Source organism: Limanda limanda, chromosome 10 (genome assembly GCF_963576545.1).
Source record: "Limanda limanda chromosome 10, fLimLim1.1, whole genome shotgun sequence".
In the NCBI taxonomy this organism is placed as follows: Eukaryota; Metazoa; Chordata; class Actinopteri; order Pleuronectiformes; family Pleuronectidae; genus Limanda; species Limanda limanda.
Genome location: NC_083645.1, coordinates 4,573,090 through 4,600,650, shown reverse-complemented (window position 1 = coordinate 4,600,650; position 27,561 = coordinate 4,573,090).

Below are 27,561 nucleotides of genomic sequence, written 5' to 3'. Positions count from 1 at the left end.
TCTACCACACACTTACAACAAAGTTTAGCCTAAAATGCTAACTTTATGTATTCATATTACATGTAAAATGTTCATGTAAGTTTATCATAAGTTCAATGTAAAGGGTCATACAAGAGTTGTCTATCATGTTGAGTTGATGTGATTTAATCAAGTTACACTTATTTATACATTTTATGTACATTTAATATACATTTTTCAATAAGTGAGCCTGCGGTATGAACAACAACATTGAAAGCCTCAGAGGAAGGCTAACAGTGTTTCCCATTGATTATCTAGACTGTGGTGACCCATTGTATTCTAATTTATCCGACCACAGTTTCATAATGAACCAAAGTTTGTTTTTAGACCTCTCATACTCACACAAGGGATCAATGACTGTTTAGCTGTGTGCAGAGCTATTTGCAATATGATCGCTCGTGCTATCATCCACATTGTTGTTACCATCCATGCAGACACTCATCCATCATAGTTTCACATGCAGTTGTGCACATACCAGTAAGTGGCATGCAATGCAGTTTCAACTCACACACAAGAACGTTCACTCTCAAGGAAACGGTCACACATATATGCGCATGTAGCAATTGCGAACCTTCACCTCCAGTTCACTTCCAATCTGTGCGAGCCAGGGATCGAGTAAACCATTTGTTTCCTGTGCTGAAGCAAATCCACAGCCTGGCTTCGTAAGGAATCCAGCTTCGGTGAATTTTGACCTGCAACATTCACTACTGCTACCACTACTGCTACAACCATAGATTGGATAAATGATGTGGGTGGAAAATGGTTTAAGTTGTCTGGTCATATAGTTAAAGGCAAAATGAGTTTCCAATGAGCCACAGCATTTTACAGAAAATACATCCCAGGGAATTGAAATTCAAAACAACTTTATTTGTCCCAGGAGGGTATTCCAAAGACACATAGAGCATGTCAAGTAAAAACAAGAAAGAAAATAACGATGACATCAGTGCAATGTCCAAAGACAGTTAAAAATCTGTGCAGTATACTAAGCTTTTTGTCATGAATTTTAAATGATTCCACAAGTACTGCAGTCAGAGGTATAGAAATCAAAGCAGGACGCTAAAGATTGAACAAGTGGAGCAATCAACTCACCAGTCACCTACAGAGGAACACGGCTTACATAAATCAGTGACATACAGTATATCACTTACTGGGACAGGCCTACAGAAACATTCGGTAGTGTAACAGCCACATGGACATATGGATAACAAGACAGGAAGCTGTTAATAACACAGGGGAAGAGGAAACAGCATAAGAGATGCATGAAGGAGCAGAGCCGGCAGCTCAGATGACCCTTCTTCTTTGAAGTACAACGTGATTAAGGATTGTTTGATCCGGTGATGTGAATTGTGTATCATAAAGGTTGAACCTTTGTTCTTCTCTGTTTGGTTAAACATAAAACAAAACAGTGATGCCTGTGGCTGGTGAATCATCTTTAGACTAAGCCAGTACACAGGCATCTGCTTCCTAATGTAGATTCATGGCTTACATATGTCAACTTACCCAGGCTGGTGTTGGTCTATATATTTTTTGCTGTCAAAAAAGTCAAGACACAATAACCAACAAAAGACTATACTTTATATCATTTTCAGAACTGCCACTGATTCCCCAACTCAACCCCATTTATTCCTCCTGAAAATGTAATATTTTCAAAAGGGATCACGACTCCTTAATTTATTAAAACTGCTATGGTTTTTAGGAGATGCTACTCTGACAGCAGGATATAGTGCATTTGTTAGATCATATTTTTAGCTGTGGATTAATACACGAGAGCTCTAGCGAATTTCTCCAGCAGCAGGATAGTGTATCTGCTGTGTGGAAAAGTGTGGCTCACTGATTTTCCAACTGTTTTTTGTGATAACTAAAGGTATAGTGTTTCTTTACTGATATACCACAGTAATATTCTGCTTTAGTAAGATGTATGTCAGGGTCATGTATATAATGTATCTGCTAACATCAACTGGTGGTTGGCATCTTAATTAGTGTGGATATTCTCCATCATGTCCTTTGTTCTAAAATCAGGGTCTTATTCACTAGTTCATGGGGGTAGAGTGGAGCCTCTGATTGACAGGCAGGGCAGCGTGGGCGATTAAGCAGGGACCGTATATGATGTGACACCGGCGACCTACTTCAGGCAGCCAACACTAGCTGTGCTGCTCCAATCATGTGACATACATCATGAGACATACCTCACTCTCCACAACCATGTATAATACACTATTTAACCAGACAGACATTTACCATCATCCCCTTTGCTCGCTCTGGAGCTGCAGTATTGCTACCAGTTGCTTCAGCCCCTCCACCACCCCAGCATCCACCTGTAGGCTCCGACGGGGGGTTACAAGTATTTGCTCATCACTCCCATCCTTCCTGTGTAATCATGTGGGGGAATGATTAAGTTGGAGCCCAGACACCAAACACTAAACCTGTTCTAATGCTGCAATAAACGTTTGAGCATGAGTTATCTGACTGAACTGACCTGATATGATTAAAAAAAAAAGGTTTATCACCAAAACACGATGAATCCAGGGATAGGTTGACCTGAGAAGTATCCCCCCCGTTGGAGCCTTTGTTACTCGGGAATGGAAATCCGCATTTGTTGGCAGCTTTTGGAGGAGCCTTCAATATGAGACAGCCCAGTCATGCTGTCAGTCTACAATTGCAGCCTCTGAATGATGCAGCCACTGAATTGAAACATAGCAAAAGTATGAAGATCAACAAAAAAAAGGAGAAAAATGTCTGCTCTTTTCCCTCCTCTCTTATCCCAGTCATGTCCTCTGTGTTTGTCTTTATAGTCAGACCCTAAAACACGATTCAAACTTTCAACTTTGAGGTTGGCGAGCATATGTGTGACAGATTTCATGGGAATCCAATTATGTTTCTGAATAGGTTAAATAAATATGATCTGACAAAAAGGTTCAAAACTCCTACTGGTCTGGAAGAGATTTTTCCAGCAGTCAATCCGTGTGTAACATGTCACACTGGCATGCTGAATTGAGTTTTATAAATTATGTGTACATTGTCTGAAAAATCTAAAAATCTTGTCATGATAACACACCATTTTAATTGGTTGCAAGTTATCAAGGCTATTAGCGATTCTGTTAGCATAGTGGTTGTCTGCTAGAAGCATTCAAATTCACCTTTTGAATTCAGTTAATGCCATATTTATTTAATTCGTAAATCTTGGTTGTTTTAATTTGAAGTTTATCAGAGAAACTGGATGAACCTGAACTTCTTGAGCTATCGACATGAGGTAGTCCTACTTAAGTGAAGCTGACAGCAGTGAAAGCAATGGTAGCGAAGACATAAATCCCACTGATCCAGATCCATGTAAAAAAAAAACAAAAAAACTTTATTAGGTCTATGTGTCATTGTGCTAAAGCAGAACAGCATATATATCCTTTGATTACTGTATACTGAAAACTTTGACAGCTTCAGAATGCTGTGTGTTTAATGAAAGGCTGTGTTACTGTGGTTAAAATGTATGCTAACTCTTCAGGTTGCCACACATGGAGAGGTCCATTTCCATATACATAAATCAATCTGATGTTTTAATTCTACATGCTGTAAACTTACCCCTGTAAATCAGTTTTTAAACCCTTGTGAATACAGTTTCTGCATCAATCTTGTGAAGGTGCAACTGTAAAGCGAGCTCTGCTAATCAAGCAGCTGGCTCATAGACTCTTAATCCACTGCACTGCTCACTAGTGGGTTCGAAATCCCACCTTTTGTTGTGGTCTTTGTTAATCATCCTGTCCTCCTGGATCACTGATGCTGTGTCTAATTAAGCAGCAACTTCTTCAAAGCTAAAAAGTAAAATACAACTAATGTTACAAACATACATATAAACAGAAAACTTTGCCAAAAAACAAAGGGAAGAGTAAACCTCCTTCTGGGAATGGAAAATGAGGGGGAATATGGGATTGCAGCTTCCAAAGATGGAGCCACTGGATTGAAATATAGCAAAAGTATGAAGACCCAATGACCAATCATTTGTCAGGAAAAGGCTGCATATGAATAAAAGTATCTTTCAATCTTCTGTTGTACCTTCACCGCTTTCTTGTCCTGTTAGTCTGTCTTTACAGTCACATCCTCAAGCCCAATTAATAATAATACAATAATTCATGTTGAGGTTAGCGTGCATGTTTGTGCTAGAGTTTAAGGGAATCCATCTTGGAGTTTTTTGAGATATATCACTTAGAGCAGCAATTGTCACTAGGATCCAGCTTCTGGGAGCCATACATTTCAATTTGCACTGCAGTGGTGGGGGACAACCCCCAAAAATAAACAACAAAATTTACATTTTTGGACATGTGAGCAGCTCACAGTCCAACTTCAGAAGAATTGAAGGTCAGTGAATGTCATACAAAATATGCTGTCAGTGTTCACTTTTACATAGCCTTTATCTTGATTTAATCGGTGAAGTATCTTTTATTATATTTAAATACCAAAGTCCATTTAAGAATAGTAAAGTTAAGTCCTCATTGGGACTGAGACACCCACTCTCAGTCTTTGAGTCACACTTTATCTACAGGACAAAGTTTAAAAGTCTGAATTTTATTTGTTTTTGCTCCAAAAACACCACACCCGGCAAAAGAGACACATATATATGTGTCTCTTCAGGAAACTGATGGACAGGTGCAGACACAAGCCTCTGCAGAAGCACAATACACCTTTCAATCATTTGGTCTGACCGAGCCCTGAACTCAGTCAGTACTGCGTGAGCATTTGACTTTGACTGTAAAAGCTGTGTCTGTTTTCTGTGCTATTGACATTGTTGTGACCATAGCTGTGTTACCGTATTTAGGATGACAAATAAAATGACAAAATAAAGTCACAATATAATATATTAATATATAATACATAAATCAGGGTCTAATTCACAAGTTCATGAGGGTAGAACGGAGCCTCAGATTGACAAGCAGGCACCGTATCTGACCTTTTAGGTGAAGAAGGATATAATAATCAAATAATCAATCTTCAGACATCTGTGAATTAACTAACATGAACATTATTGTTCAGGGTATTATTGTGTTTTCACTTCATGCTACAGAGAAAGTGGCCATGGTACATTGACGATTTCACAATAATCTCTGAAGGTATTTCTCTATCTGAATCATTTTGTAGCTTTGTAGATCAACTAAATGTCCTTTGTGACACTGAGAACATTGCAAAAAACGTATTTAAATGTTAATATAAGTTCTCCTTTCACAATCATTGCCCAATACAATGGAGCTGAATAGACAATCTATAGAATGAACTGTTAATTCATGGGGACACTCTCCACTGGAGAGCTGAACCATATCAGGCTGTCCACAGTGAGATCTGTTGAATTGCATGGCAACCCTTCAGCCTTTACCTCTGGAGACCATGTAACGCACCTTAAAGCTGGCTGCCCTGTGGTAAACAGTCCAATACAAAATGTAGCCTATTTATAAGCTATGTGCAGACCTACTTTACTTTCAGACCAAATGGCATCAATAAGATTAGAGGTCAACTCTATATCTTGCTAAAGGAATAAACATATAACATCTCATGTATCAAAAAGCTACAACCATCAGCAGAAGACTAAAATACCAAATGGTTTGCTGGATAAGACTCAAAATGACAACAGACATTGATCCACAGGTAATCACAGGAGCTCGGCTGCGAGTTGCTGAGCAGATCACTGGTCCACCTATTCCAAAACTAATTGTAGACATGTTTACTTGAAAGAAATTGTTAAACTTAATAGGTTAGTTAGGACCATAACAGCTAAAGTAGAGCATCTGTATCTGTATTATTGTTACTAATCCTAACCAAACCGTCCTCAAAGTGAGCCAGGGCATTTCTGGTATATAAAGTTTCTTTTTTATGTGTTTTGTATTTATATTGGGTTTCATTCATGCATTTATTTATCTGGAGTGTGTTTCCCTTAATGTTCTAATTTCACTTTCATATGTTTTGAAATTTGTTGCTTGTCTGGGTTTGTGCTTGTCCTCATGGACCAAAGTACCAGAGCACTAGACTTTAATAATAAACAAAGTCTGATCTGACCAGCGAGTTTCTTTTTTAAACCTGAATATGGCTTTTCAGTGCCTGAGAAGACAACAGACAGAATGTTAAAATTTGAAGAGGCACAGAAATCATATCATACATACTGAAAAGCATATTGAGCTGTCCATACTGCATCACATATATATTCAACCAAGCTTTCCATCAACTTTAGGCTGACTTCATTGTTATCAGACACAAGAGCAGACTTGTTGTTTTCTACAATGAAGACTATAGTCAAGTAGCAAATTAATAAGTTGTAATGGTGCATTTAACCCAAATTATTTTAGGGACTATTTAGGGACTATTTGAGGATCTGGCTGTGTCACTAGTCACTATATTTCACTATATTGAGTTCACCATTTTGTAGAGGCGTCCAAATGATGAAATAGTTATACCCTATAAAGTGCACTCGTTGTTTCCATTTATAGACTGTATATTTAATATTAACCCAGAGAAACTCCCGTTTATGCTCCCAGGGGCAGCTATCACATTCATCTTTGACACTGTCTTCATTCATCCATTCTTCCTTTTATTTTAATTCCATTCTGCTGTTTTTCAGTTCCTCTCCACATTCCCGAGCTGTCAGTCAATACAAATGATTGATAAGCGTCAACCGACCCTCACATCATCTCCCACTGTACACTCTGGGCACTGGATGTATGCTGCAAAAGCACCTTTAAACCCAAACAATTTGCAGTGTGTGCATTTATTCATGTTAATCTCAATATTGCATCAATATGGGGCAGAGGGCATCAATTTGTCCTAAAGTGAATAGCACCACGTGTCGTTTATGGTGGCCACTTCATCTGACATGCATTTGTATGCATCCACATTTAGTATACCCTGAATTTTAAGTGTGCTGTCATGAATATCATGATGTGATTGTTGCTGCAGGGGAGGGGAACTTTCAGCCTTCAAGCCATTGACAGCCCAGACAATTTTTTCTAGCCCATGAGGAAATTAATAAAAACACAAAAAAGCGACTGAGAAATACATAAATTCATTTGACTGCCATCACCTTCTATCTGCAACAACAGCAAACAATATAAATTGGCAGACTAGTGGTCCTTCAGAGTGAACCCTTCTGGCTGTATGCATAAGTGCTGATATATGTTACTGCCAGTCCACACCCAAAACCAATAAACCATATGTAAATACCCTACACATGTTGTTGCCATACAGAAAAAGTTGTCAAATGCGTGCATCTCAGCATCTTAGGAAATAAGTGGACAGCTCTAGTTGTACTCACCAGCCATAAATATACAGATATTTTTAAAGGTAAAAAGGTTGATTAACAAAACACTCAATAAAATTCACATAAAGTAACAACCGACGCTGATGATTATTGGCTAAAAAGACTCAAATCAACATGGCTCATATGTAGGCATAGAGCAAAATCTAATTCAAACTGAACGGTCATGCTTCTACGGCTGTGAAGTGTTTGCTAAATAATGGATTAGACACTCTTCAATTCCATTCTTCACAAAAGGGATTCTGTCAAAGTTAAAACTTCAATATTCGTCTCTACAAGAAGAGTGGGGAATTTGTCAGGAAATAGAACAAAGCCTGCTATGACATCTGAATATGCTGTTGAGCAAACCTTCAGGCCTTCGGAAATAGGTTTTAAACACAATGAACTGAAAAAATATGTTAAGCTATTTAATGTAGAACTATGTGTGCTACAACATGAACTTATTCAGCTCAAAGCTCAGTTCATCAACCTCCCTCTGCTCGAGGTCTATAAATTGTACATATGCCCTGAAGATATTTTTTTCCCTTTCTCAGGAGACATGCACTGAAGTCTGCATCTATGTTTGAAACAACCTCCCTCCAAACAGACTTCACCCTTGTAAACAAGCTGCAAGAGGTGTCATGTACATCACTACCATCTGATATCAGACACCTTGCCGAACAAGAAGCAGTTCCGGTAATCACTTTAGACAGGTTAGTTATACGAGTTCGATAATATGAAATGGTCTTTAAAAAATGATAAATTGAATTGGCCTGATAGGAAAAAACCTTTCCATGTACTCCTCTACAACCTTTGTCACCACTGCCCGTGTGTGAGTGTGTCTATGTTTGTGCGTTCGTGCATGGCTGTGTGCATGTATGTATATATACAAATGTCTTCATGGTTTATATATTACCACTGGGCTTCTTAATGCACTGCCTTTCAGTAAAACATTCATTGGCCCTTATTATGTTACAGGTGGTGTTGGTGTACTAACTCGGACCAGTGCACTTCTCTTACTTGTGACTGGAATCAGTGTACACACACTGTGTGTGACTAGAAAGTTCAGTTTGATATAATTAGCTGCAAATAAATTCAATCTATGCCTGTGCATGTTTTCCTTTAAGTGTTGCATTTTTTTAAATATTTGTTTTAATTGGAAATATTTCATCAGACGCTAGACCTGCACGTCAAGCTCTTGTATATGAAAACAAATCTATGTCGAATGGAAATCACTTCCTGAAGAAATCCTGGTCTAAATGGTAAAAATTATACTTAAAGTAAGACTGTGAAATTTTCTTATACTGTTCCCCTGATGGTCGAGTTTTTTCATATGATTGCCTCAGATTTTGCTGTGACAGAGATGAAGAAACAATTTTATGGTAAAAGGTAGCAAGGTAATAAGGGATTATGTGACATGGTATCTGCAGGATACACTGGCATTGGGCATGATGAATATACAGGCAGCAGTACAAACACATTTTAGGTGAAAATGAAAGATGCATTTGAGGCACTATGCCGACAGGATGGGAAGAAGCTGGAATGAAAGATAACTGAAACAATAATATGCCTTTTAAGGCCTGGAGTCAGTCACCGCCAGTCAAACAAGCCTATGGAGTTACCTGTATGAAGCAAAGCATTCAAACCAGTCGTATTGGTGGAGGAGGCTGACTTGCTTCACCACCAACAAACTTTCTCAGCCAAAAACCATAAATACCTACTTACCTCAAACAATTTAATCAGGAGAGACTAAATGAAATTAAAATAATTCTAATCATTTGTGCTTAGACACCAGCCGGAGGAAGTAGAATGCCATGGAAGCAGTGCGATGAATTGATGAAGGTGCTTTGGATATGAAGGAGACTGAGCCTTGACACTGGTGGTGATTGATGTGGAATGGAGCACGGAGATGCTTAGTGTCATGAAGGGCCCTCTGGTTGGATGGTTGAGGGGAGATGACCGGATCCAGAGGTAGGGTGGTGGAGGAGCATTGGTGGATCCCTCAGTTAAGGCATTACTGCACTGACAGCTGAATGACCGAACATTATGACAGCATACAGGTGATTGGCTCAAGGCGATCATGTGGCGCTGGGATTGGATTAAAAGAGAGAATGAGCTGGTGGAGCCAGGAGATGGCAGGAAGTGAACACGTGAATGAGGAGGCATGTACAAGACTGCACTGACTGAACTTTCACTTTACTTCAGTTCGATCACCATGTTCCTAAAATACAATGTTTAGAGACTATTCATTTTCAAGGGCTGTGATCCACACAGTTGTGTCCAGTATTGTTGCTACATGTGTCTTTAACAGCAGGTCATTCAGATACAGTGCTGATGTCCATATATAGTGTGGTTGAGGACATGGTATTGATGAAATAAGATCATTGTTAAGTATGGGCCCATGCCCATGGTCCTCTCCACAACTCTGAAGGAATAACAGTTCCGGATTGACCCTGGATAAGCTCTATCAAGAGTGGTGACACTACTATGCAAATGATACAATCCACTCCCTCTCATCTTGCGAATGGTCGTATGAACATGCAACTGATAAAATGTATGCATATCAGGATGTGGTGAGGATTTCTACAAATAAGATAAAAGTGTTTTCAGAGACAAATAACCAACCCTACCTTTAATGTGATTAATAAAACTTGATGTTCTCCTGAACACATAACAAACATCATTCATTTCACCTTAGTCTGTTTGTTGTGTATGGCACCCAGGCAGCTGTTCATTCCCTTAAAACCCCTTCAGTTCCCATGAAATACAACATTAAATAGATTTTAAGAGGTTCATGACCTTCCTTTTAATTTGAACTATTAGACAAATCACTGTCAATTTAGGGTGTTTATGGAAGTATCCCGAATAACTTTTTAATTTGCAAAACCTTTAAGTCACAGTTAAAGTGTAGTTAAGCCTTTTTTACATCCTTATTTTTACATCCAAGATCACAGTAGTAGCTGAAAGTGTCATCAGGAGGTGACACATTCCCCTGGCACCTTCCAAACTTGTGAAAGAGCCGATCATTAGGTGTCATCACAGCTGCCTGCAGTCGTGATGTTTCTCTCATTAAACCTAAGATATCAAAAAGCACATTTTTATGACCTGATTATTTGGAAGTTTATGCCGAGAGGATAAAAAATTGGCAAGTTGATCCCTTCAGTTTGCCATAACAGCCGTTCAGAGGCAGCCTCACTATGTCTAAGACCAGAGTGTGAAACTCATAATGTCCAAAGTTAGGTTGACAAACCCCAGGAAAAAAAATACCTTATTAATCCACACACTTTTGAGAAGTCTATTTATTAAATATCATTTTTTATTTCATTTATATCATGTGAATCGACAGAAAGACAGACAAACCGTCACTAGTTACTTGCTTATGTGAATGACACGTTTCTCTCGGATGTTTTTCATTGGCTCTGACCTTTGAGTTTTATCCATTGAGAGCAATAGTGCCAAACCTTTGGAACCATCGCATTATGTTTAGTGGGCCTTACTTTTTATGTATGTGTGTGTGTGTGTGTGTGTGTGTGTGTGTGTGTGTGTGTGTGTGTGTGTGTGTGTGTGTGTGTGTGTAGGACAGAGGTGTAGAGGTTGAGTTTATTAGCACAGTTGTCACCAGTCAACTAATCACTTCCTCTCTTAAATGAAGTTGTGTGCTGGATCTGGTGCTGCTGCTGACAACCCAAATAAAGATGGACACGCTGCTCCATCCAGTTAAGACTATTTATGTTGAGAGTGACAGGTCCTGTGCATAAGTAGCCCGGCTGAGTCAGTGAAGGCTGAGTTGATTCATTAGTATTTACTAGTGCAGTGCCCATTCTAAACCTGTGTGTATGGAATGGGCAGTTTGCTTGGCCTGTGGTAATACTGGTTGCTTCTTTCTATCTTTAACTGTTAAATTTCCTGCAATAATTAAGTCATGGCAATTAAACAGTGCTGAACACTGAAGCTGCACCACTGTGTATGCGGTGTTCAGTGATGCTGGATTCAGTCGGCAGAACCTGGACCCAGTTGTCATTCAGCTCAGAGTCCCAGCCATCGCTGCTACAGAGGGCTGGTCGCCTGTTTATTCAAACATTATTACTATTAACCTTTGAAATGGAAAACAACACTGCATCCTTTCTTTCAATCAATCAAATTGTATTTGTTTAGCCCACACAAATCACAATTTGTGTCATAGGGCTTAACAAGGTCTGACATCCTCTGTTCTTAACCCTCAACAAGAGTGAGGGAAAAAACGATTTAAAAAACCTATTAACAGGGGAAATCATCTTTGTCCTGGATGCATTAACAACTTGTGTGTGCTTTGTCTGCTCAGAAGCACGATACAGTCAGTAGGGTCAGAGCTGTGTGGCTGTTTCATCTCCCAACTACAGAATCTCATTTAGTCTACATAAGGTTCATTTGAGGTACAAGCAGTAAGTAGCCATGTGCAAGGGCATTAAGCAGAGAGGACAAATGGACCTGCTGTAATCTCTGTGTCCAGGAGATGACTGCTCTGGGAGAGGAGGGGATTACTGATTAGTTTCTGTGTGTGTGTGTGTGTGTGTGTGTGTGTGTGTGTGTGTGTGTGTGTGTGTGTGTGTGTGTGTGTGTGTGTGTGTGTGTGTGTGGGTGTGTGGGTGTGTGTGTGTGTGTGTGTGTGTGTGCGCGTGTGCGCCTGTGTGCGTGTGCATGCGTGTGTGTGAGACGATGAGAGGGAGCGTGAGAGAAAAAGAGAGAAAGCATGAGAGTGTGTATGTGTGTGTGTGTGTGTCTTTTTATCCATTTACAGTGACGGATGCGTTGAAATTCAGTTGCCTACATTAGGATATTAAATGTGTATACAATATTATGTTATATATATAATGGCTACAGTTATCAGCAAAAATGTATAGCCATATACAGGAATATAGCACAAATGTACAGAGTGTATAATATATATATATATGTATTTGTTCCTGGACTATAGTGCTGTCAACTGTGTAATCCGACAAGACCTTCTGCTTGAATGAAGTAGCCAGAAAAGGTTAATAGAATTGAAATCAACATTAACAGCTATATATTAAATTAATATCAATAATAACTAAATGACAACTATATTTAAAAAATGACTATTTTGCTCTTGTATTAGGTTGACATGGAGCGAAGTTGTTGCATACACAGTTAAATAGTTTAGTCCTATGCTTCCTAGTCTTGGTGTTACACGTCTCTGAATGGTTGAGGGGATTGAAAGGTGAAAAAGGCCTGATGGCAGATTTACGTGACAACATAATAACTGCTATGGATATGTAGATGCCATGTTTTTAAATATAATTTGTTCCTCAGTGAGACCGAAACCACAATTATTTGAATTTTTGTAAAAAAAAAAATATATATACTGTATTGTCTGTGCAGAAGTAATCGGGATGGAGGTCTCGCTGATACACGTGTTTGACCAATCACGAGTCAGGCTCAGCTGCCAATCGTGATGTTTCACCTGCTTTTTATTGCATCTAATGACTAATTAAAAAATCGAACAGACACGGGTGTGATAAGAACTCCCTAAATGACAGGAACCACCCAAAAAATGCATGTCAAATACATTTTTTGTGTAGTTTGGTCCATCACAGATCCACTAACATGGAGGAGGCAGGATTTATGACCTATACTGAAACCAGCCACCAGGTGTCAATAACAACGCTTCGGCTCCACCTCTGAGGAATTGGCATGTTGCCATCGTTACATACAGTCACTTAGTCAGACCCCTTTTCCTCAATGGGAGTGTGAAGTTTTACAGGATTACATTTAGATTTCTTGGGGCTAAAAACTATGAGTGTATTAACAGATTACTTCCTGATTACCCGTGTCCTTGTGTTACTATACACAAGGACACTCATTGTCTCTGCTTATTACTGTGTTCCATTATTAATCCTCATGCATTTTAAAACAGCCACACCTTCATGCAAATGGTTTCCAATTTAAAGCCTCTCACTGCAAACTGTGATTTGCAGTGAAAAGCTGTTGACTTATATGCATAACTTATTAATTGAAAAATGGGGTCGAGTGACTATCTGACCTCTGGCATTTAAAATGACGACACACACATGGTAAATGAAGCACACACACACCACACATACATACATGCTAAATCCTGTGCATACAAGCACATACAGAAACAACCTTTTTAGAAGACCATTTAAGAAAGGCCAGAAGAAGTAGAACTCTGTGACTCTTGTCTGCAGAGGGTGAGAGAGCAGTCTGCGGTCACACGGTTTAAACTCATTAAACTCCAAATCTGTCACAGTAAAGCTGAGATATTTAAGTGGAGTTGGTCAGCAGCTGACAGAAGGCGCCTTCTTGCTGGGTGGGAAGATCAATTTTCTTTAAATATTTAAAAGCACAATTTCAGAGCGTGAACGGATTATCTGGCTTTGAGGTTCAGGGAGAGAAATTAGTTGTGGTCTGAGTGTGAGTGCTGACCCCCTGTTTGTGTTACATTTATTTAGCATCATGCACCTTGTAAATCTGACACTGGGTTAGGTTTACTTTTAAGGTGGACGTGATGAAGCTAAAATGGGTCTGCTAAATTGCTCTTCAGACTTGTATTATTTCAGGTGATACTTAGCTTTAGGAGTGCAAGTAAATTAGTTGTTAATTGAATCACCACAAACCAAGGGAGACTGTTACCACAGGGCAGATGAGTCCACTGAGGATCAGAGGCCATGAGTGGAGTTGCCTGCTTGTCCTTCTTCTTGATCCATCCTTGTTCCTTATTAAGTCTAAAACTAATCTGATAATTAGTTTTTATTAATCAATAAATTCGTAAATGTCTGAATATATGCAGCGCGATTTCTTCCAAGATCCAGCTCCAAGGTGACTTGCTCTGACCAGTTGTCCAGATCCCATAACCACACACAATCATCCAACCCAGCAAATGTTTCAAAAACTTGAAAAAAAGAATGTTTTGCATATTTTTTTTAAAGAAAATCACTTTTACTGATGAAATAATGTTAAAAATCCAGCTCTCCTTCTGAACACATAACTCACAGGAATATTAACATATAGTTTCAAAGTTTATGGATGGAAAAAATAAATTTTGTTTCAGTCTCTAGGGATTTAGACTCTTTCAACTTGGTCATTTATTATATCTAGTGGTGTCCAACGATTCATGTTGCACGGGGTGCAAGCAGTGGAAATAAAGAGGAAATAAAAACAAAGGGTTACATTCATGCGATCGGTTTTCTAATGCTCATTGGTGCGTTACTTCAACGGTATAGTGTCACTGTGTGGGTCAATTAACCTTGTTGGAGTGGGTCCCTGCGTGTAGCAAGGAGCTGGAAGGGGGCTGAGATAGCTTGACCTCGCAAGTCTCCACACCAAGGAGCAAGATAGTGCAGGAATCTAGCTCTACTAAGAATGGCAAGAAGTGTGCGTTTCTTATTTGAAGTGCAATACTGTAATTATTAAAGTCTGTGATTCTTCTTTTTGGATTTGTGCAATTTACTTTCATTTCGTATGTCATAATTTTCTAATATTCTTTTATATTTACATAGTAGAAATATTTAATTCTTCGTCCTTAGTTTTTGGTAGTTGTGATTGTTTTGATTAATTATAATTTGCGTATAGATGATTGTTATCTAAACTCTGAGCCTTTATTATACTTTTTTCTCATCTTCCTTTTCTTATTGCTACATGACTACTATATTTATATATAAATATAGATAATTTACCATTTACAACTGGAGGAGGTGCGTTTGAATGAACAAAGGTTTGACTGAGAAGCTCTGGATTATCGGCAGACTTCCTCAGCTTGGCCACCATAGTATAAAGTCCACAAAAGTCAGGAGAATCTGACAAGTGGGGGGGTGGATGATGCTTTAGACAAGCGACAGACTCAAAAATGAAAAAAAAACTAAAAGAAAACACTTCTATCAGAAAAATCCCATGTCTCAGTCTGCTGCATCCTGCTGCTTTACCTCTCGCCTTAATATGGGAAGGATTTGTTGTTGTTGTAAATGCTTCTGTGCAGAGAACCTCCAGCTGTGTATGTGCACGTGTATGTGTGCAAACTCCGTAGCCAATTCTCCGGAGTTTACCCAAAGGTAATGTCTGAAAACGGCTTCATAATAAAACTTGTGCTCAACAACCATGTTCGGCAACCTGCACTGTAGCTGAAGACAAAGGTGTTGCACAGATGGATCATCTGTCCTCCTCATCAAAAAGCAAGTTTATAATTCAAAAATCACAAAGTGATCTGTGTATAGATTTAACAAATACAATATTTTAGCTTATCCAGGCATCAGCAGGTGTACTTTTACACTTTCAACACAACTTTTATGTTAAGTGTGTTAACTGCTACTTCATCTGCTGATTTCACACAGTATTCATCATGACATAGTGTAAATATATAGGCTGCAAATATACCAAATTAAAAAAAAATCCCATTCACAGCTCGCTCTCATTTGAATCTGGCTGATGATTGGTCGGCTGAGTGGTGACTGGGAGAGGTGATCAAATCTGTTCAAAACGTTGCTAGATTTGTTGTTGAAAAAGATATTTCAATATAGATCACATTTTTGATTACTGGAAAACTGGTTATCTATGTGTCACTCTGCATTAGCCTACATCAACAAGTGAGCGATTGTTGTGCACGTGACGGGGACATAACATGGCAGGTAACCTCAGCCCACAAGGTGACTGACTGTCAAGCTTGTGTGTTTCATCTCAAGTCCAGATTTTATTCACTGATAATTGTGCGTAACAGGTAGTTAGGTGGTGGATGTCGGTTTGCAAAATTCAATCCAAGCAGGACTCTGTCGTCTGCTGACACACTGAGGTTGGTTTTGTAAGTCCTGTGCTGTCAAGATGCAGCAGATGTTAGTCTGTATTAGGAGCGTTTGTATTTGCACAAACTACCGCCAGCCTTCCCACTTCAAAGTTCCATCTCTTGGCGCCGTCCTTTATAAAATGCACATCAGTCAAAACTCTCTGTGTGAGACGAGTGCAGTGCAGGTAATGAAAACCTCAACAAGGGATGTGCAACAACAGTCAAAAAAGGATCCAGACCAATTTACCAAACTGTCACTGTAGCAATTGAAGCGCGACAACAACATAATTGTCCGCAGCACAAAGGCTCTGTATGATACCTGCTCTGCGGCAAAGCAGACCAAGCTCCGGTTACACACAACTGTGAGTGGAGGGGTCTGCTTACATGTCACATGTGCTATGTGATCTCTGCTTGCCAAGCTGGGGTCAGTTGCATCAATGGGCGTGCTACAAAGATCATACACCAAGAGAGTGACGAACACACACACACAAGGAAGAGGGGTGGTTGCGGGAATATGAGAGAGAGAGAAAGAGACCATGTGAGTAGTTTCAGGTTGCAGTGTACTTGAGCTTGAAGGTGGTAGTTTGTTTGTGTGTGTGTGTGTGTGTGTGAGTGCGTGCGTGCGTGCGTGCGTGCGTGCGTGCGTGCGTGTGTGTTTGTTTGTGTATGTGTGTGTACACCGTGTGTATACTTGTGTGTTACAAATATGCAATGTCAGTAGCATAAAGATTCACTAGAACACATCGTATTTCATCAGGAATGGAGTCTGCTCCAGTGGCTGTTTATGGGCGGTTTTTAATTAAACAATTCACTTGAATGGATTTACTCATATGACAATTTTATGCCTGATGCTGGTATCTGATTCTAAAATGCATCCCAGAATAGCATATGTGTGTGTGTGTGTGTCTCAAGCTAAGTGACCACAGACGAATGAACACGCCTTCTCCTCCTTCCTGCTTCTCTCCCTCTCTCTGTTCCCATCAGCGCCTTTCTACACCTCATGGACTGACCCATTGTGAAGACACATGTGTTTGCGTGTGTGTGTCTATGACAACTATAAGTTTTCACACTAAAAGTATATCACTATTATATATAGATAAAAGAAGACTGTGAGATGTAATAATAGATATGGTGTAGAAGGGTTGCTTTTGCGTGAGTCGATTGTTTTTTTTTGCTCTTGTGTTGTGGGTGGCACGGTGGTTAGGAGGGTTTTTGGTTCAGCCGGGTTCTGTCTGTGTGCATGTGGATCTGCTACTTCTTCCCTCAGTCCAAAACACTGGAGGTTGGGTTGATTGGAGACTCTTAATTACGCTCCAATGTCAAGTCTGAATGGCTCCATCTCCCCCACGACCCTCTAAGGAAAAGCATATATATATATATATATATATATATGCTTTGTCACAGCATGTGTGTATATCCATTAGTTTGTGTTTGATCCAGAATGTGTGTTTCTACTGTTGTATGGATAGATATCCAACCTCTATTTGATGGTTCCGATTTAATGTTTAGGTTCAGGTTTAAAATTAGGTTATATTTAGTTGAGGGTAGAAGTCAGGGTTAGGCATTTATTAGTTAAAGTATCAACTATGGATACGGGTAATTGAGTCTCAAGGAAATCAATGTAAATCATTGTAATGGAAGTCACAGAGACTTCCACTTGTAAAAACTGGTGAGGGGCGTACTTAGGGCTGAAAATGTTTACGGTCAAGTCAAAGTCCGATGTCCATTTCATGTTTAGGCCTCAATTAAAACTGAAAGAAAGAATGATCCTGCTGATCAATGGAGGAGGCTCTCACTCAGACATTAGTGTTCACAGATAGACGTTCTCCTGAGAAACTGCAGAGGATCTCCAGGGTTCATCAGGCTCCAGGTTACAGGGATCATCTCTATTTTACATCATTACAGTTCTTTGAACTAATGTTAACAGGAACTGCTCATAGCTAATTGGGAATACTCATAATGGTGCCAGTTTTTGCAAAAAACACAAAAATAGCTTTTTAAATCATTAAGATTATGTTGCCAACCCTCAGAGGAGCACACCATTTTCACAATTGCCTGCAGTACAGTCCACATTAATGGAAAAATTAAATTAAATTCGAACTATTTAAGAAGTGCAGATCGTGCTCCTGCAATGACACTAAAGAAACCACTTGGATGGAGTCTATGCAGTTTGTTGGCCCTTCAAATTAAATTAACTTGCAATGTTTCTGCAGCAAAGCATATTTGCACATAAAAGGTGATCCTACCCTTCTTCAGATAGAAGGCCTCATACTATACATATCTATCATTATTACAAGTATTCATTATCTGTACGGTACATGTCCTTGTAGTGCATGAGTGTGAAATGTTGATTTCACAGATCAACTCATTACTATGCATGACAAAGTCATTACAATTCAATTATTAAAAGTCATACCTGCCCATAGATGTTAGGAGACTGAATTGTTTGTTTCTCATCCAGCTACCTGCAGATTAGTTTTAGGTTGTGTCATTCCTTTGCATTGCATCAATCCCCTGATATCAGACATACCTGAAATGAACCCGGTGCTTCAAACATGAAGGACTTTGAGCTCACCTCCCAACCCTCTTTCTCTTCATTACACTGATCGATGCGCCGTGTCCGTCTTCATCTTCAGAGGAGGTAAACATAATATTTTAGTGTCTGTCCTTGAAGAACATCTATCCACTCACCAGGACCGAGCTCACATTTGTATCCATGATCTGTTCTCAGCGTGAAATGTAGAGTAAATAGACTACGGGGTGTGAAACTGAGGTATGGTGAAGCCTTGGAGCTTGTACATTTACATAGTTCCACATAAACAAGCACATTTGCATACATTAACACAACAGCTTATAAAGGGTGTTTCATTTAGCATAAATGGCTAATTATAGTAATTAACAGGGTGGAGTGTAAGGTGCATTCATGTATGTTAAATTATACATTAAATTACAAAATGAATGGGATTTATTAAAGTGATGCTTTACATAATAGCATGTACTTCCATTTTAATTCGTTTTATACACATATTTATTTTAATTGTCAGTGTGGATGTAAAAAGGTAATTTTGTGATTTTGACATACCTGGTTAATAAAAAGTTGTCACAAGTAAAGAGTCTCAGAGAACAGCGCCCCTGACAGGTACACAGACCTTTTGCTTAGAGAATCTACAAATCAATCAAAAAATCACAGCTCGGGCTGCAGTCATACTGAAGTAAGTCAATGGCAGCTGAGAAGAGATTATAGCATTTTATGAGGGAAAAGAGGAGAACATGTAGAGAGAACAGGGTCACAATGAAGGTCACATGGTTACATGGTCTAAATCCATTCTCATGGTTGAACAAGGTTTGTATTGTTAGAGTAGGAACGTAAGATGCACGGCTTCATAACATAGAGTCCTTGAATTCATTAAGTACATATACTTTTATTCTCACATAGCTCCAGACATGCAGCAGATACATACACTGTGCTCTATTTTGAATTCAAATGAACATGGACTTTCACGTTACACACAGCAATGAGGCCTGTTCAGTTTGTATATTTTTCAAGTATTTATTGGAGACTCTTTTGTCATTTTGTGTTTATTAATATTGAGCCTGTCCAAAGTGTGATGTTCTGTGCTAATGTGTGCTATTTTTTTAATGATCTGTCTATTTTGAGGAGTCAGCGTCTGTTTGTTGTCGTGAAAAAACCTGACACGTCATCATTACTCGATGCTGAAATATGGGATTATCATGCAAAAAAAGATGGATAGCATTTTAACACTAGAGCGCTCGCAATCTTTTTTTTGACCATAATACATATAATTTCATAAGACATCGAAATTATATTAAACTAAGAATTTACAAACATTATCCTAATTCTTAAATCCTTATTAATGGAGAAAATACTACATCTGTGGGTCTCTCTCCCAGCTTGCCAGTGACTCGCAAGGCATTCTGGGTACCCCTCTGTTTGAAGTGAGGGTCTGAAAAATCTCAAGGGGTGAAGGGGATTGGGCCTTACTCTTACTAACCAAGAAGTTGCTCGACTTCATTGTAAATGAGGGCCTTGCTGAATGAATTTAGACTTTAAATAAAAGATTAATTGAATTCATCAACCAATTGTCCTATGAATTTTCCTATTGTATCAATACTATATCCACATTAACTAAGCACTTACAAATACAATAAAAGCATTTCTAAAATACATGTTTAATTAGTAATTTAATATTTCTATTCAAATGTATTCAAACGAACATTTTAACCAAATATCTGTGACTGGTTTTCCACCTCATTCCTGTGTTAAAACATACAGGCTCCTGTTACATCCAAAACTATCGGGTTCACTAGCTGATCAGAAGCATGCTACCATGCTAATCTTCGTACAACTGGTAGAACAATCTGCTGTATCAGCCTTATTTGGATCAACTAGTCAACAGGGTTCAACCTCTTGGGAAAGTATTGCATGGAAAAAAAAAAACAGTGTCTTGTAAAGGTATTTAATGCTTGACAAAATGTTGACCTGATGGAGAAACAGCACAACAAACATTGTCAAGTTGCCACTGTAGCCAGAAACAATTCAGAAACACACTGAGCCTGAGTGAACTGGATCCCATGTAACTCACAATGCACGTCAAAGTAACTGACGGACTGTTCTGAAGCTGGACAGGAACACATAGTAATGGGTTGTAGTGGCACATGGCAGCTTTTTAACTGTCACACATCATCAGTCCTTTAATGAAAAGCTGTGTCAATCAGTTTGACGCACAATGAAACAGTCAAAAGAAGTGACAGCCAATCAAAATATAATGTAAGTGTGGGCAATGTGTTATTTATACATATCAGTGAGACTACTGAACACCTCCACATAGAGACTGCTGATGTTTGACTTCATGCTCATCTTTCTTCAACTTATATGATAATTTAACTATATACTTTGACTGCAGTCATTTACTGACATAACTGCGGTGTAATACATTTAAGAATGCACACACATAAAGATTTATAATAATATAATCCCCTCTTGTCTCATATGTGTTGTATTTCCTCCTTCAAGCTCGGGTCCCCTGAGGGTTCTGCACAGTATCTGAGCTGATCCTAGGACTGTGCTCTTCTGGTTAGAGATCTCAGATGTGGTTCATGGGAATGTTGTTCCTTTCTCAACTTTTAGAGGTGTCTTCCATTCTGACCTAGGGACTTTGCCCATCCTCTTTGCAGATGTTCCTGTTCATTTAGCCAGCCACTTGGTTGTGACGTGACACTGTACCTACCTTCATCTTACAGCCTGTTGTTATGTGCTGGCCTGTCTCCGGGACTCCTTTGCACAGCCTGCACCTGGGGTCCTCTCTGGTGTGGTAGACCCAAGCCTCTATTGATTATGTGCTCAGTGCCTGTTGATGTGCTGCCTAGATGATTGCCTCTGTGCTGCCTTTTCCAGCCAGAATATATATATTTTAAACTGTAATCAAAGCAAAGGTTTGCTTGATAAGACACTATAGTGAGGAGGATACTGGTCATTGCATTCAGCAAAGCAACCAAAAATGAAAATGGTCTGAGCCAAGCTAAATAGTAGGCAACTAAAGACTAAAAACCCAGAAAGGTTTTCAAGTAAACCACTTTAAATGATCAAACTGAGTATGCATGTTCACTAAAAACCTGTGCGTATCTTCCAGGAGTATGGCAGGGGTCACTTCATCTCCATTTCTATTCAAGAGTCATTAGTGATTTTGCAGGAGTACTTTTCTCTTTCTTTTGAAATCCACCAATCCTCTGTCACAAAACATCATATTTCCTGTATAAAATTACCATATAATGTGCAAACTCTTGATGGGCTATATCTGACGTTTGGATAATGAAGTCTGGAATGCACTGAGAAACCCCCATGTTTATTCAAAACACAACCTCGCAAGCCATTTGAAAACAACTCTAAAAATGATGGGAAACAGCAGGAGATAATATTGCAATAAAAAAAACTTGCTCATCTTGAGGATTTTGTTGAATGTGTTTTCTGGATTAAAGCTTTTGATTTGCTTTATTATACTTTAATTTGAAACAGCAATACTGGGTCATTAAGAACTGTTATATAACAAGCAGGGAAGTAAAGAGGAATACATTCATGCTAATGGGGGAATTGTTTTCAAGTGCTTTAACACTGAGCATGGTGCCAGCTAATGCTTTCTACTGTGAAACAACCTCTCAAAATACAATGAATGATTTCTTCATTTTATATTTTGAAGAGACAAAATCCATCCTTTGAAACACACAGTTTGAAGTATAACTTCACCCCCAGCTCTGAGCCCAACTCAACCCACCGCATGAGTTTGAAATAGGCTGAAAGCTAAGAATGCTGCTGAGGGGTCCAGGGAGGCCTGGCAGGGTGTGAGAGGGATGTTGTCACTGTCAGTGATGTCCTCAGGGGGATACACAAAATGGAAAGCAACACAGAATCGCAGGGCTTTGGAAGGGGAGGGCTTCTCCCTTCCAGGACCCCCTCAGGTGGACATTAGTGTTGTGGAGGACCATGGTGGTCCTGAGCCATATCACTCCCAGCTTTTTTGGCTCCAGACACAGTTGGGCCCAAGGCTGGAGCTCTCAGAGCCGAGGCAACACAAGATCAGAAGAGGATGGGAGAGATCTACGACTTGACCGTGCTTAAAAGTGAAGCTAAAGCATTGTGATTGCTGCCTGGCGATCGGCTGCACAATAGGTCATAATTCCCACCTCCTCCATATGAGCAGATGCGACATGGGTCAAAATAAAAAGTCTAAGTACACGTGAAGTGTTCATTCTGTTTGGTTTGAATTAGTTGTGCAGACTCAAGCTCCAAATGATGTCATTGGTGCAAGATTGCAGAGTTCCTATCTGAGATGTTTTGGCTCCATTTCTGGGTAGTGGAAGGAAATCCAGATGCGTCGTCCATCTTTATATAAAGTCTATGGTGTTAACATAACTGTAGTATATTCTGTCAATTAATCCCTTTAACATAGGTAGAAACCAGAATCACATGTTTAAGCATGCGGCCCTAATGATTGGATTCTCAGAAATTCCTCTATGTGTTTCTCGTCATTTCTCTTCCCCTAGGGAATGATCTGACCTGTTAATAGATGAGTATAGAACATGGGTCGAGGCATGTCCTTATGTATACATCATTTCTTTCACGCATCATATGCCCAGACACATGCAGTCATGTCCTGCTAAACCACGGGATGTGGAACGTTGTCATGGGCGTAGGCAAACTCTATATATGATGTGAGCTTGACTCCTGCAAATTCAGGTTTTCATTATTGGCGTGTGATGTCTCCGGGTTTCTAGAATCCGTCCTTCCCTGTAAGACTTTCGTGTAATAAACTTTAACTATCCAAGCAAGTTTTGGGTCTGTGGAGATTTCTTCCTTCAACATCAACTTCACCATCATCGCCATCTCGGCTGCTCAGAATAAACGATATAACATTAGTTAAAAGAATGATGTGAGGAGAAAACGTTTAAACAAGTATTAATTATCATAAATACTTTCAGCTATTACATAAAATGTCCAACAAATGAAGAAACACTGCCATCTCTACCAATAATGTGCTTTACCCAGGTGTGGTTGAGGGTACTGCAGGAGCTTGTTCCTCTAAGGGAGTGTGTGTTGTTGGTAGGGGCCATTGGAATAAGACTAGAGTAGAGTTTGTCTACAATTACCATTTCCCCTGTCTTATAATCGAAGTACCTACATTTGATCCGAGGGTGTTAACTTTAATATAAGTTTCATGATGTCGAAACGTCCCAAACTGACTCTATGTCAGCATTGGCCCTGCAAGGTCCGAGATGGTTTGAACACCGGGAGGCGTTATGAGCCATATCCAATCCAATATATGCTGAGTGGTGATATGTGTGGTAAGAAGGAGTTTTGTCAAAGTATAGTGACATCAATTAGTTTACAGCTCAAGTGTGCAGTATCTCTTTAAGCTGTATATTATAATTTGCACACTTAATTATCAGATAAAGATCATTCAAAGGGAAAATGTAAAACTTTTGAATTCACCAGAATCAGACGAAAACTAAATTAATTAGATTTCAAGGGGGCACATGACTTTCTTCTTGAGATACTCATTCATATACTGCTCTTTACTAATGTTTTATCTATCCACCCAGCCTATATACAGGGCCAGCTCATGTTATTGGACAGCAGACCAGTTACACACCAATTGCAAAGAGCGGTCAGTTCATATCTCCATGGCAACTCCAACCCTTCAGTCTGCTGCTGGTGACTTTGATAGTTAATGTCAGATTCCCAGAGAAATTTGCATTTCAGAGGAGTTTTTATGAGGTCAACAGAGAGTAGCTTTCAACTTCCACTGCCAAGCCAAATCCCCTGATTCTTTTTCACCCTGAAAATTTCAATAATTTTATGATTATGATTAAATCAAGGGGTTTCAAAATAGAATTCAAAAGGATAGTTAATGGAGTTAATAAAGTATAGAGATAATTTAGTGGCACCAAACCCTTTTAATTTGTATTACCTTATTTAAATCAGGTCAATCAAAACAATAATTAGGTTACAAAAATATATAAATAAGGGTCTTGTTGTTATTGTTTCTGTGGACATATATTTTGTTGTGTTTGCCTTAACATTTTGCAAGATTTTTTTTTGCATTACAGTCTAACCTGCAGCACACTTTCTTTTAAACTTGCAACTAGTTCAGATGACACCATTTCCTGTGGATGGGGTGGGAGGGATGTGAACTCACCACCAGATGCATTAAATTCCCTTGAGGATTAAGAGCCAATATACCATCATCATATCCAATATCCTGCCTGGATGCTCACACCCAACGGGCATGTCAGGTCCATCCCCCCACCCCTCTCTCTCTCTCTCTCTCTCTTTCTCTCTCCCTCTATCACACACACACCCACACACACATACACATTCAAACAGTTATCCCTTCCCTTGGATATATAAGCAGTTTTACTAACATAGTGTTGCTGTCAAGCAGTAACCTTTCAACTCCACATTTTGTCGATTTTTACATTTTATTTTACGTGGCAATCAGCACATGTCACCCTTTGTGTCTGGCTGGAATCTATCTAGTGGTTTTTAATTATTCCCCTAAAAAGGATCAGATTTGAAGATACAAGGTCTTTGGCCAACACCATACGTACAATACGTACCTTTTTAGCCTGAAGCATTTCAGAATGTTTGAGCAACTTGGTCTGTATATGATAAACATCATCCATTTTGAAGAGTAGCCTGAAGCAAATACAGAGACTGCAGCATGTTGCAATATTTTACTGGGCACTCCCATACTCAAAAAGACATATCTATACCTGAAAGAGTTACTAATTCTATGACTCCTCGTCTGTCCATGTTTGTAACATGTTGTCACGATGACGTGGTGTCATGTGTGGAGCAGTCAAACATCTTTTACTACCCTGTGCATCGGTGAAGCAGGAAGGAAGGTGCTGTTTTCTCAGATGGGTGTGTGTGTGTGTGTGTGTGTGTGTGTGTGTATGTGTGCTGTACAAATATCTTTTTTAGGACCATTTTGAACTTAGGACATATTGTTCGGCCCTTACTTTGTCAACAACTTTCAATCTTATACAATAATAAACAATCTACAGCTTATGTAGATGTTAAAGTTGCTCGTATCATCTGGTTACATATGAGGAGGTCAGAAAGAATTCAGAGAATGATGTCATGCATTGTTAAAAAATGCATTTTGGAATAAAGACATGGCCTAAAGCTTATATAAACCCAAAATGTATTTATCATCATATTTCAAGATCATGATATCACTATGATGCCAGAATGATGTCATAGTGTAGTCATGTAATACATTTTGGAAGCAATAAGATCAGAGACACAATCCATAGTTTATTCAGTCCAACCAATCATTTGTGATGACATGGTAAAACTGAAAGCGTGGTTTCATCATTATGAGATATCATCAGCGTAATATAAAAAGTTAACATTGCCTGAGTTGGGAATACACAAAGCACATGAAGGGTATCCATCAGCCCTCGGATGCTTCTTATTTAGAATTTGAAATTGCAGCTACTGAAAAACTGACTTAAGTGACACAAAGACGGTCTCAGCCACATATTACCGCAGGAGAGCCCAAGGCTTTAGAGTAACATCCGTGGCTGAGTGCTTTGCGGTATAAAAAATAAAGGCAGAAAGAAAAAAGATAGAGCCAATAAAACACTCTGCTTATCCAGAGTCAAATCTTTTTACCAGACCAGGCTGCAGTAGCTGTTTGGCTGAGCTGTGGAGTCAATGATACAGACGGAGAGAGGGAGAGGTGCAAACGGGGGGAGGACTAAGAAAAGGCAGTGACAGAACGACAGGTGAGAAATGTTGAGGGAGGTGAAGAGAGAGAATGCAGATAGAGGGATGAGTAGGGGGAAGATTACATTTTGTGGGGTGGGGGTGCGTTGAACTTTCCATCACCTCAAATGGAGATAAATGCTGCATCGGGATGGTTGAAAAGAGAGAGGGAGAGGGAGTGAGTGAGTGCAGGAGACAAGTGACTGGATGGACAGGGGTTAAATGAATGATGGAAGTGAAGTGAAAAGGCAGGGAGTGAGGGATGGGTGGTAGCTAGCGGAAGGAACGAGACGACTTGCTCTGAATGTAGATGAGTGTCACGTATTTGTGCACGGACAGGATATGAGTGGGTGTCAGTGTAGCAGAGGGCATATGGGGATGTGTTAACTACACACACCTCTCGTGGGCCTCATTCAGCCAATGACAAGCTCTGGCTCTGACGTTATCTCTCTGCTCTGGCAACTGATTGATGCTTTATTTATCACATGCTAACTGTTGCATTAGCACAGTGTTTATCACTGAGGGGACAGATATAGAGCCAGAGAGGAAGAGGTGAGGCAAGGGGGTAATAAGGAACTAAATAGATTGAATATGAATTATTTGGGAGGAAAAAAAACATTGATGTCATTGTGTGGACTTTTATTTTGCTAACATTAATTTTGGACCTTTTTATATGGCTGAACAGTGTGGTTGCAAAAGTACAAATCTGGTTCATTTTCTGAGTAGAATTTTGATTATCAGTCTTATTATTGTAACCATTCAAGGTAGACTTAACACAAGCTACTTGATTGTGAGACAATGTTATAAACTCAATTAGAAGCCACAAGTCTGTATGATATCAGCATGCGTTTTAAGAAGAGCGTGTTTTATTTGCAATGTCAAAGAGAAGTACTACACTACCCACAATCCTCGGGTGTGACAACAACGACTCTGATTGTTGGAGCTCCCTGTTATGATGGAAATATTAATCACGACTTCACAAATTATGTCAACTATGATCAGAAACTTCAATGTTTCGTTACGTTGACCACAGAGTAACCGTGATGTCCCTTCCAAACCTGCTGCATTTTTTAAGATAAGGAAAAGAGTACACAGTGGTTAAAATCACGACAAGTCATGTTGTGTTGTTCCTTCACTCTTAAAAACTCTCTTTGCTCTGAATCAAATGATTCATGGTCACATTTCCTTCTGAGCTGGTCA